At 42.1% G+C, this 12,118-nt stretch overlaps 1 protein-coding gene across 2 annotated transcripts in view; it reads left to right on the top strand.

The window, feature by feature from the left end:
• BLACAT1 (BLACAT1 overlapping LEMD1 locus) overlaps nucleotides 1-12,118 on the top strand; it is a 129,292-nt gene that overhangs the window by 80,937 nt on the left and 36,237 nt on the right. The gene's annotated exons all lie outside the window — the stretch shown is intronic.

The raw sequence follows: 12,118 nt of genomic DNA, 5'->3' as shown, positions 1-12,118 counted from the left end.
TACACACTGGCACACACGATCCGCCAGCTGTAACGGGGAGTCGGATAGTGACCAAATGGGGCATGTCCAGTGCTGGCTCCGCCTTCTTCTATACAGCTGGAGCCAATCAAGAGGTGGGGGTGTGCTCTGGTTCCAGGGTTAACCCTATGTGAGTAGCATGATTGGGTCTTGATGTGTATAAGAGGGAAGCAGTGTAGTGCTGGGAGGTCGGCTATCCTCGGCTATCCACAGCCTGGACTCCACATCCCGGCAGGAGCCATCAGAGGTGAGCTGAACCTAAGAGAATGGTGCTTCTTGGAGGTGACGGGAGAAGGAGGGGGGTGGACAATGGTCGGAGAGAAGGGAGCAGATCCTGATTAATTGCGGCGGATGACGCCACGTCATGAATGATCCTTCAGCTGAGGGGAGGACGACAGAGGGGAAGGGAGAAAGGACAGAGGAAAATGCCGGGTGTCTGGGGCCAGTGTAGCAGCTGAGCTGCAGCTCCTTCCAGTGTTCCTCTCAGACATAGTCTCTTTTTTTTCTTGTTTCTCTGTCTGGTTCATACGGTTACTTTATATTTGGTTAATATATATTTTGTCTTTAATATTGGTGCTGGTGGCATCTTATGGCACTTATTTTTGCAAATTAAGAGAAATTTAGCAGTTTCATGGTTTGTTGATTTAATATTTTCTGCTGTTTTTAACAATGTTTTATTTTTTATTATTTTGAGGGGGGGGCAAAGTAGCTGGTCTTGCCTAGGGTACAATATTTGTCTAGCACCGGACCTGTATTCACCTTCATGCCAGAGTTGCCCCTGTGGTATTTCTGCCACAAGATCTCTTTAAGTCATTCTAAAGGCTTATTTTTTTTCTAGAAAAAATACCAAATATGTCTATACTTACTTGATGTGTGCAGTGGTTTTGCACAGATCAGCCTGGATCGTCCTCTTCTCGGGTCTGCCACTGGCACTCCTGGCACCTCCAAGAACTTGCTATGGGAGTACCCGCTGCATGTGTCCATACACATGGAACCACGGCTTGGCCCTGCTCCTCTCTCTTTTCATTGGCTCACTGGCTATGATTGACAGAAGTGGGAGCCAGGGGCTGGGGGGGGATGCTGCACACAGGTTTTTTACCTTCATGCATAGAATGCATGAAGGTAAAAAACCTTGAACCTTTACAACCACATTAGTCTTTCAGGTTGCACGACAGCCAGCATCATTCAAATCACTTCTTCTAAGCCCAAGCTATCATCTCCTGCCATCTGCTGTTACTGGACAGAAAGAAAAGCAGCACAGTGATGAGCTCCACTCTCTGGCATTCTGCATTCTCCTCCTATAAGCATGATCTTTGTCAGCACATGAACTGATTGGCATCTTGCTCTACTTCTTCCTCTCACAGTCCAGTTTTGCTATACTTGGACTACAAAAGGTACTTACATGTACATATACAGCTACTTACACTGCTTGCTTTAAAAAAAATAAAATAATAATAATAGTGTATTATGATGTCTTCTATATCTACCTAAAAGTTTTGTTTTGGTATAGAATCAAGGATCACTGGCTCTACTTTACTTACGCCTTAGCTTCCAACCAGGAAAAATAAGGGTACTTCCAGCTAACAAATGGTTTTGAGCGCACAGGAAACTCTCAGGAGGTTTTTGCTTACATTACTACTAATGTAATAGTATATGGCAAATTATTCAGCCAGTGATTTAACCTGAGAAGTCGCTTGTTCAGTGTTCCCTGCACCATTGTAACTGTTTTCCAGACTGGAACATTCCAATTTACAATGTCTTGTCCTTCATTTATAAGTAGAACTTAAGGCAAAACTTTTGTTTTTCATTTTGGATAGAGTAAGGGAGGGTTATAACGCCTGTCAATGTATTTTTCGCCATCTGTGTCCCATTGGGAAAATTTGCCTTCACTTCCTGTCCCACAGCCAAAACAGGAAGTGATAAAACCTCTGCAAATTAAGGGAATACCTTGGGAAAATTTCCCCTCTATTACTTTTCTGGGGACAACCTAAAGTGTGGGGTTTCTTTTACTTTTACTTGCGATGATAACGGTAAAGAGGGCAAATAGAGAGGGTGAATCTCCCTAATGGAGGCACCGACAGCAATAAAAACTGACAAGTGTTCCAATCCTTTTCCATTTTATCCAAAACTAAAAAATGTTTTACCTTCAGTTAAACTTTAAGACAATTTTCTCACAACTGGTTCTGGATGATCATCTGTAGTATACCCCCTTCCCGTCCAACCTTTATTGTGTTTGAATGTCATGGATGGTGTGATCATTGAAAATACCAATTGGTGTGCTTGTGTGGCTTTTCAAGAACAATTTCTATTTTCATCCATATAGTGTGACTGTTTCCTTTAGTCTAGACCACCACCTCAATCCGATATCACATGAACATGGATAGACAGATCTGAGGTGCATCAGGCAACTGTCAATGTGAAGATTTGGTCTAAAGTGTATTGTGTAAATTAAAGTCTATAGGCTTAGAAAATTCAGTTGTAAATAGGTGGAAAACTAGCTAAAAGACCATATTTAGAGAGTAATGATTCATACTCTAAATGGTCTAAGGTTATTAGTAGTGTACCCCAAGGCTCAGTGTTGGGACCCTTACTTTTTAACATATTTGTATGTAGCCAGGTACTGGCTATATCATTATGCCAATTAAGCACCTTTGCAGATAATGACTATGACTTTGGTTAATCCTTTTTCCCCCTATTGCCCAGTACTGGGACTGCTATATCACTTCCTGTTGGCAGAGTGGATCCAGTTCTTCTGACAGCAGAGGATGCTGGGACCTGTAGTCCTATAGCCAATATATACTGTATTTCTGAATGCTAATTGAACTACAACCACTAAAGAGCTGGGGAACCAGAAGGTTGCTGGGAGAACAGCTACATTCTACAGCAAAGAACTTGCTCTCTTGCTGCAGGATTCAGAGCTGAACACAGGGGACCTGTCTCCTCCAGAGACAGATTGCTGGCTACTACTGCTGGACTCTGCATGCCAGTTCACACCAATTGCCACACCGGATTTGCATCAGCTTCTCTGCATCGGAACTATTACTATCCAGTGTTCTGCCAGTCATCTCTGCTTGCTGTGCTGACAGGCTGTCAGGCTGTAACTCTGCACTTCTCCGAGAACAGCCAAGAGCCTGTGCAAGAACTCTGTTCCTAAGAGGCCGTGCTATCCATGGGATTGGTGAGCGGATGGCAGATACCCAACCTCTTTCTGAGAACACTAGAGACACTGCATGCAGACACCTTTACACCTCAGTATCAAGAGACCTTTGCTTTGAGCATTTACCACCCCTTTCTGTTATCTTCATTGAGCTACCATTACTCACTACTGTATATGGGCCTCACCATTGCTACCAGAAGACAATGGCTGCTATCACATCAGCAACAGCTACTATCACATCAGGAGCTTTAAACATCTCAGGACTCAATTTGCTATTTCTAGGTAGAGGGACTTCTTTACATCTAAGCCATTGCTATTTAAATTAGGGTGTCTATATTAATTTATGCCAGAGAGTGTGTGTGTGTGTATATATATATATATATATATATATATATATATATATATATATACTGTATATATAGTGAAGGAAATAAGTATTTATTTGATCCCCTGCTGATTTTGAATGAAATGATCACAAAGAAATGATCAGTCTAAAAAACACTGAGAGACAGAATAGCAACAAAAAATTCAAAAGAAATGCATTTCTAACAAATTATGCACTGATTTGCATGTTCTTGAGGGAAATAAGTATTTGATCCCCTCCACAAAACATGACTTAGTACTCAGTGGCAAATCCCTTGTTGGCAATCACAGAGGTCAGACGTTTCTTGTAGTTGGCCACCAGGTTTGCACGCATCTCAGGAGGGATTTTGTCCCACTTCTCTTGGCAGATCCTCTCCAAGTCATTAAGGTTTAGTGGCTGACATTTGGCAACTCAAACTTTCAGCTCCCTCCACAGATTTTCAATTGGATTAAGGTCTGGACACTGGCTAGGCCACTCCAGGACATTAATGTGCTTCTTCTTGAGCCACTCCTTTGTTGCCTTGGCTGTGTGTATTGGGTCATTGTCATGCTGGAACACCCATCCACAACCCATTTTCAATGCCCTGGCTGAGGGAAGAAGGTTGTCACCCAAGATTTGACGGTACATTGCCCTGTCCATCGTCGCAGAAAAACACCTCCAAAGCAGAATGTTTCCACCACCATGTTTCACAGTTGGGATGGTGTTCTTGGGGTCATAGGGCAGCATTCCTCCTCCTCCAAACACGGCGAGTTGAGTTGATGCCAAAGAACTCGATTTTGGTCTCATCTGACCACAACACTTTCAACCAGTCCTCCTCTGCATCATTCAGATGTTCAGTGGCAAACTTCAGACGGGCCTGGACATGTGCTTTCTTGAGAAAAGGGACCTTGCGGCACTGCAGGATTTCAATCCTTGTCGGCGTAGTGTGTTACCAATTGTTTTCTTGGTGACTGAGGTCCCAGCTGCCTGGAGATTATTGACAAGATCCTCACGTGTAGTTCTGGGATGATTCCTCACTGTTCTCATGATCATTGACACTCCATGAGGTGAGATCTTGCATGGTGCACCAGACCTAGGGAGACTGATAGTTATTTTGTGTTTCTTCCATTTGCGAATGATTGCACCAACTATTGTCACCTTCTCACCAAGCTGCTTGGCGATAGTTTGGTAGCCCAGTCCAGCCTTGTGTAGGTCCACAATCTTGTCCCTGACATCCTTGGACAGCTCTTTGGTCTTTGCCATGGTGGAGAGTTTGGAATCTGATTGTTTGATTGCTCCTGTGGACAGGTGTCTTTTATACAGGTAACAAAATGAGATTAGCAGCACTCCCTTTAAGAGACTGGCACCTGGTAGCCAGAAATCCTGCAGAATGATAGGGATCAAATACTTATTTCCCTCATGAACATGCAAATCAGTGCATAATTTGTTAGCCATGCATTTCTTTTGAATTTTTTGTTGCTATTCTGTCTCTCAGTGTTATAATACACCTACCATTTGATTTTTAGACTGATCATTTCTTTGTGTGTGGGCAAACATTCAAAATCAGCAGGGGTTCAAATACTTATTTCTTTCATTGTGTGTGTGTGTGTGTGTGTGTATATATATATATATATATATATATATATATATATATATATATATATTGTGGCAGTACGGTATCCTGCCACGGTGGAAATCATGGACACCCAGGATTCTCAACTATACAGATTGAGGGGCTGCAGGCAGATCTCATAATCCAGAGGAAACTGGTTTATCAGTTTCCTCTTTGGTTTGTAAAGCCTGTTTTGGGACCTGTAGCCTGGAGATTTCTTAGAGATTTGGGAGGGATGAAATCTCCAATCCTGGGCCCATATTTTGGGAGCAGCCAGCGTGCTGATTGCACAGGTGTGTGCAGGCCTTTTAGGGGAGGCCAGGCCATGATTCTGGGCTCCACCCCGGCAGATAGGAGTCAGGAGGGCTCGACCCCGGCAGGCCAGAGGTCACTGCCTTGGAGTCAGGTGGGCTTCACCAAGGAGAGGTGGAAGCCAGACTAGCTGTGTGCTAGAAGTTTGCTGTGTGTGCAAAAACCAACCTTTTGGAAGGAGTCTGCAGGAGACAGACATAGAGTGGTATCCCTGAGAGAGCCAGAAGGCTGAGTATTGTTTAATTTGTGTGATGGTGGAAACCCCTGCGCGGGAAACCTTTATGTTACTGGACTTTCATTTAAATAAAAGTGGGCAAAAAGGCCCTGAAAAAATAAGCGAGTTGCTGTGTGCTTTGAAGAAGCTCTACCAATTTGAAGCGAGTTCCCACATAATATATATATATATATATATATATATATATATATATATATTTATTTATTTACAGAATTCCATGCATTCCTTATTGTGATGTTGATGGCCCCTTTTCTTTCCCCTCCTGCTGCTGGTGTTGCAGTTACATAGTTGTAACATACAATTCTTGACCATATAACCTGTTAACTGTTGCTATTTAGTTATCTCAATTTTATCAGTGTTGTAATTTTATAATTGGGGATGTACCTCCTAAACCTTCATTCTGTGGTCTACTCTTTTGAACAAGCTGAATATAGAGGTGTTATTAAAGAATCATGTCTTTTGCCTTATTATTCATACTGTTGAAATATGTCTAAACTCAGAGTGTCAGAGGTGTCAGGAAGCTTGCAAGGTCAGGGCAACCACTGGGAACAGGCATTATCAATCAGCCTTCGGGGGGGGGGGGGGGGGGGGGTGTTAGCACTACATATAAATGATATAGGGTCTAAGATTAAAAGTACCATATCAGTTTTTGCAGATGATGCCAAGGTATTCAATGGAGAAATTACCTTTCAGGATGTCTCAAGCTTACAAGCACTTATTTGGACAACTATGTGGCAAATTAGGTTTAATGTTGATAATTGTAAAGTTGGCACTCTGATGGGCACATTTTATATTAAGGGGCACTCTGATGGGCCCATTTTATGTTAAGGGGCACTCTGATGGGCATCTTTTTTTTTAAGAAGGCACTCTGATGGGCACATGTTAAGGGGCACAAATGGGCACATACTGTGGAAAGGGGCACTCTAATGGGCACATGCAATGGAAATGGGCAATCTGATTGGCACATGTGATAGAAAGGGGGACTCTGATGTGGAATATGATGTAAAGGGATACTGTGATGAAAAATATGATGGAAAGGGGTACTTTGAGTGTAAGGGGACACTCTCATGGGAATACCTGATGTAAGGTGGCACTGTGATGGGGATACCTGAGGTAAAAGGGAACTCTGATTGGGACAACTGATGTGGGCAGCACAGTGGTAAATGGTTAGCATTTCCACCTGGCAGTACTAGGGTCGTTGGTTCAAATCTCAGCCACGGCACCACCTGGAGTTTGCATGTTCTCCCTGTGCCTCTGTGGGTTTCCTCTGGGTACTCCGGTTTCCTTCCACACTACAAAGACATGCTGGTAGGTTAATTGGCTCCTGTCTAAATTGACCCTAGTATGTATATGTATGAATGTAAGTTAGGGACCTTAGATTGTACACCCCTTGAGGGTTAGGGACTGATGGGAATGTACAATATATATGTAAAGCGCTGCGTAAATTGACAGCGCTATATAAGTACCTGAAATAAATAAATAAAGGAGCGCTCTGATAGGTACACCTGATGTGATGGAAATACATGATGTAAAGTTGCACTCTGATGGCAACACCTAATGTAGGGGGGCACGCTGATGGGCACACCCTATTCGGACCTCGGCCAAAAGAAAATTTTAGTGACCAGACCTCCTTGAATTTAATTTTAATTCAATACCCCTGCACCAGAGGTATAGACGAGAGAGAGAGAGAGAGAGAGAGAGAGAGAGAGAGAGAGAGAGAGAGAGAGATCATTTTACCCCTGTACGAATCATTAGTAAAACCTCATCTGGAATATACAGTTCAATTTTGGGCACCAATTCACAAAAAAGATATTGGGGAACTGGAGAAAGTTCAGAGAAGAGCAACCAATCTGATAAGAGGTATGGAGGAGCTCAGCTATGAGGAAGGATTAGCTGAACTGAATGTATTCTCTCTTAAGAAGAAGAGATTAAGAATTAGATGCCTTCCAAAATGCACAAAATATAACTAGATACTACTATTGAGATAATAACACCAGAGATAGTTTATCCAGAGTATATACCATTGCCTCATGGTTTTTCCTTCCTCTGGATCAACTGTGGGTATAGGATTTGTATTTATGAAGGCTTTCTATGTGTGTGTGTTTGTTTAACTAAATGGACTAGTGTTTTTTTTTCAGCCTGACTAACCATGTAACTATGGAAAGGCATATGGGCAGTTGGGATGAGGTTCAGGTTCCCCAGTACCATGGACTTGAGGGGAATGCTGGAGGTTTGAGATTGGCGATATAGCTAATTTGTATGCAGTTTGCCATATTCAACTGCATGGTCTCTGAACTATAACCAGCAGGCTTAGAAGGGATAAGCTAGCCCCCTCACTGTAACCGAGGGTACACAGAACAGCCATAGTGTCTGTGTATTGGATCTGCTATAGGAAACAAATGCAGAACGCTAAAAAAAATTATAACACACAGAAGTGCTAAAAATACTAATTATGGAAGTGACAATATGAATGAAATTAAATGAACTGACACAAAAAATAAAATCAAATGATCAAAAAAGATTTTTTTTGAGGTCCTAGAGCAGGGGTGGGCAAACTTTTTGACTTGAGGGCCGCAATGGGTTCATATATTGGACCCGGGGGCCGGACCAAGAGTAGATGAATGATGTGTATGTGTCATCCATAGTAAGTATAGTAATATTCCCCCATAGTAAGCATAGTAATTAATCCCCCATATAGTAATTCATCCCCCATATAGTAATTCATCCCCCATAGTAATTCATCCCCCATAGTAATTCATCCCCCATATAGTAATTCATCCCCCATATAGTAATTCATCCCCCATAGTAATTCATCCCCCATATAGTAATTCATCCCCCATATAGTAATTCATCCCCCATAGTAATTCATCCCCCCTATAGTAATTCATCCCCCATAGTAATTCATCCCCCCTATAGTAATTCATCCCCCCTATAGTAATTCATCCCCCATAGTAATTCATCCCCCATAGTAATTCATCCCCCATATAGTAATTCATCCCCCATATAGTAATTCATCCCTCATATAGTAATTCATCCCCCATATAGTAATTCATCCCCCATATAGTAATTCATCCCCCACATAGTAATTCATCCCCCCTAGTAATTCATCCCCCCTATAGTAATTCATCCCCCCTATAGTAATTCATCCCCCATATAGTAATTCATCCCCCATAGTAATTCATCCCCCATATAGTAATTCATCCCCCATATAGTAATTCATCCCCCATATTAATTCATCCCCCCTATAGTAATTCATCCCCCATAGTAATTCATCCCCCCTATAGTAATTCATCCCCCATAGTAATTCATCCCCCATATAGTAATTCAGCCCCCCTATAGTAATTCATCCCCCATAGTAATTCATCCCCCATATAGTAATTCATCCCCCATAGTAATTCATCCGCCATATAGTAATTCATCCCCCATATAGTAATTCATCCCCCATAGTAATTCATCCCCCATATAGTAATTCATCCCCCATAGTAATTCATTCTCCATATTAATTCATCCCCCATATAGTAATTCATCCCCCATAGTAATTCATCCCCCATATAGTAATTCATCCCCCATATAGTAATTCATCCCCCATAGTAATTCATCCCCCATATAGTAATTCATCCCCCATAGTAATTCATCCCCCATATAGTAATTCATCCCCCATATAGTAATTCATCCCCCATAGTAATTAATCCCCCATATAGTAATTCATCCCCCATATAGTAATTCATCCCCCATAGTAATTCATCCCCCATATAGTAATTCATCCCCCCTATAGTAATTCATCCCCCATATTAATTCATCCCCTATATTAAGTCCCCAAGTCCCCCCTGTGTCAATTCACTTACCTTTGCTCCGCGCGTTCCTCTCGCCGTGTCCCGCACCGTTCTGGTGTAGCATGAAAATCTGTCTCCTATGAGGATCTGTCCCCCTCGACGTATCTGCGCATGTGCCAGTTTCAGGCATTAGCAGCCGATCGGCGATCTCCGGCACATGCGCAGATACGTCGAGGGGGACAGATCCTCACAGGAGACAGATTTTCATGCTACACCGGTCTTCAGGGCGGACTGTGAGAGGAGCCTAGCTCCGCGGGCCGGATTAAAAGGTCCGCCGGGCCGTATACGGCCCGCGGGCCGTAGTTTGCCCATTGCTGTCCTAGAGCCACTTCAATTTGTAATTTTGTTTGATTTGAGATCAGTGGTTACTTTTAGCTGCTAACAAACCTTTATTTTTGCAGCAAGGCTTCTCCTAAAAGAGTAGGCATCTGTTTTTTGTTTTGTTTTTTTTGGGGGGGGGAATTATTTTAGCATTTTCATGGGGGGTATATGGGTTTTTATAGTGCATTATTTTAGGTTAAACTGTTTCAGGGGTGATAGTTTGAGGTTTTCATTTATTTTGAGTATTTTGGTTATTTTAGGCTGATAGGACCTTTCGAAGTCATCTGTAATCTGTTTTTTAAGTAGTTTAGGGAACAGGTGAAAGAGCATTCACTTGTCATCTGTTTCTTATGCTACCTTTGTTCCCATCACACTAAAGCATCGTTTGAAAGGAAAAAAAAGGACAAAAAAACTATGTGCAAGAATAGTGTGCACTCAACTCAATTATATCACTCCCATTTATTGCAAATAAAAGTTAGGAATACACCAGTTAGGCCTATTATCCTTGGAGAAAAAACTGTCCTGCTGCTGGACAATTTTACATTGATATGTCACCTGCAGTCTCTTAATTCTTGTATGTAAGGTGCAAAGTGTCCTGTTCATCAACAATAGCAAGACATATGTGCAGTTTCACATATATTAGGTTCCCTTAAAACTACACCTACTGGTACATGAATGCCCTCAAGACTTGAGGCACAGTGCTGTTTGTAAGACCAAGATGCCACCCTCGGAGAAAAAGAAAAAGATTCAAGGCAGGTATCATATGCAGGAGTGACCAGGTCAAGTGACTGGCTTGACACTGAGTATGCAGTCGATAGAAATTGCTAGCAGTGGCAGAGTCTGTGATGCAAGCTAGGGCCAGGGAAGGTGGCAATCAGTAGTGTATCTCTTATCCAGGCAAGGGTAAGGGCAGATGGCACTTAGTAGAGTAATCTGAATCCAGTCAAAAGGTCAGATCAGGCCGCAATCATTAGAATAGTCTTTATCCAGGCAAGGGTCAAGCAACAGTAGCAATCCAAGAGAAGGAACAGGAAGCAGAACCTTATCAGAAGCCCAGTGTCCTGGGCATATGATGCTCAAAGAGCCAAGGAAGAATTATTCCAAACAGATCTGGGGGTATATGGCTGCCAGGCCATTAAGTGTGGAGGAGGCTAGGCAGATGGGACCGGCCTGCTACCTAGCAATGAGTATGCCTTCTAAGAGCAGTGTCACCACTGGTCAATAGGAGTGAAGTGGGTGTTACTGCCAGAGCTAAGCCAATGCCTGGAACCCTGAGGCTCAGGCTGAGGTACAACTGCCGGGACAGCGAGAGGCAGAATAAGAGCGCCTCTCAGACTCCTAATATTACTCCCTTCCCCAAAGGAAGAGCCTTAAGGTCCAAAGGAACAGGCTTATAAGGATGAGGGCAATTGAAAGTCCTTACCAGATGATTAGCATTAACAAAGAGAGAACCGCATTCTTCCAGGCCAAAACCTCTACTGCAAATAAAGTATTGAAGCAATTTCTGAATCTTCCTGAAGTCTGAGATCTGCCACAAACGCCTCCTGACTATTAACAATAGAGTTTTAGAGGAGATAATGATATCCGGTTGACTGGTTTCAGCAAGGAAGCATAGAAGGAGTTGGGTATCCTCATGGAAGGTTGATCTGTTTGATGATTTTGAAAGGTCCTGTAAATCTTGATGTTAATTTCTGAGAGTGGACCTTGAGGGAGATACTGAGTGTGGATAACCATGAAAAGAAATTAGCAGCTGACTAGGGCAGACCTGCCATAAAGGGGTATATTACAAATCCCATGCGTAGTAATGGTCACTAAATTAGTGAATGCAAATAGTATTTATTTAGATCACATAGATCATGAAAAAGGTTGACATTGAATCATGGTGAACAGTATACAATCATAAAAATAAAATCAAAAAATAAAAACAAAAAACAAAAAGGAGACTATATCTCTGTTCAACCTCAGAATGCATACCTATGCAAATAAATACACCTCTGGAAACATCTTGGTTTCTATTATGGTAATAATACTCTCCTATCACTCATCATTTTGATGTTCTTGTGATTAACTCATTTTTGTTCATCCTAGAAGCCAAACCACTGTAATTTATTGAATATCGGCTGACTGGTTATGGCCCTACTTTATGAATCCACAGCTATTCACCTATATGATGTTGATCATCTATTAAAAAGGTAATAAGATGCTATTTTGAAAGCTAATTGGTTGTTATTCAAAGTTATCATTGAAGCAGGAGGTTCATGACAGTGATATAGCCATTTCAGGAACA

Source organism: Staurois parvus, unplaced genomic scaffold (genome assembly GCF_062004578.1).
Source record: "Staurois parvus isolate SC_StPar_1 unplaced genomic scaffold, SC_StPar_1.0 ptg000395l, whole genome shotgun sequence".
In the NCBI taxonomy this organism is placed as follows: Eukaryota; Metazoa; Chordata; class Amphibia; order Anura; family Ranidae; genus Staurois; species Staurois parvus.
The sequence above is the reverse complement of the archived record's forward strand: the minus strand, read 5'-3'. Positions and strand labels throughout refer to the sequence as shown.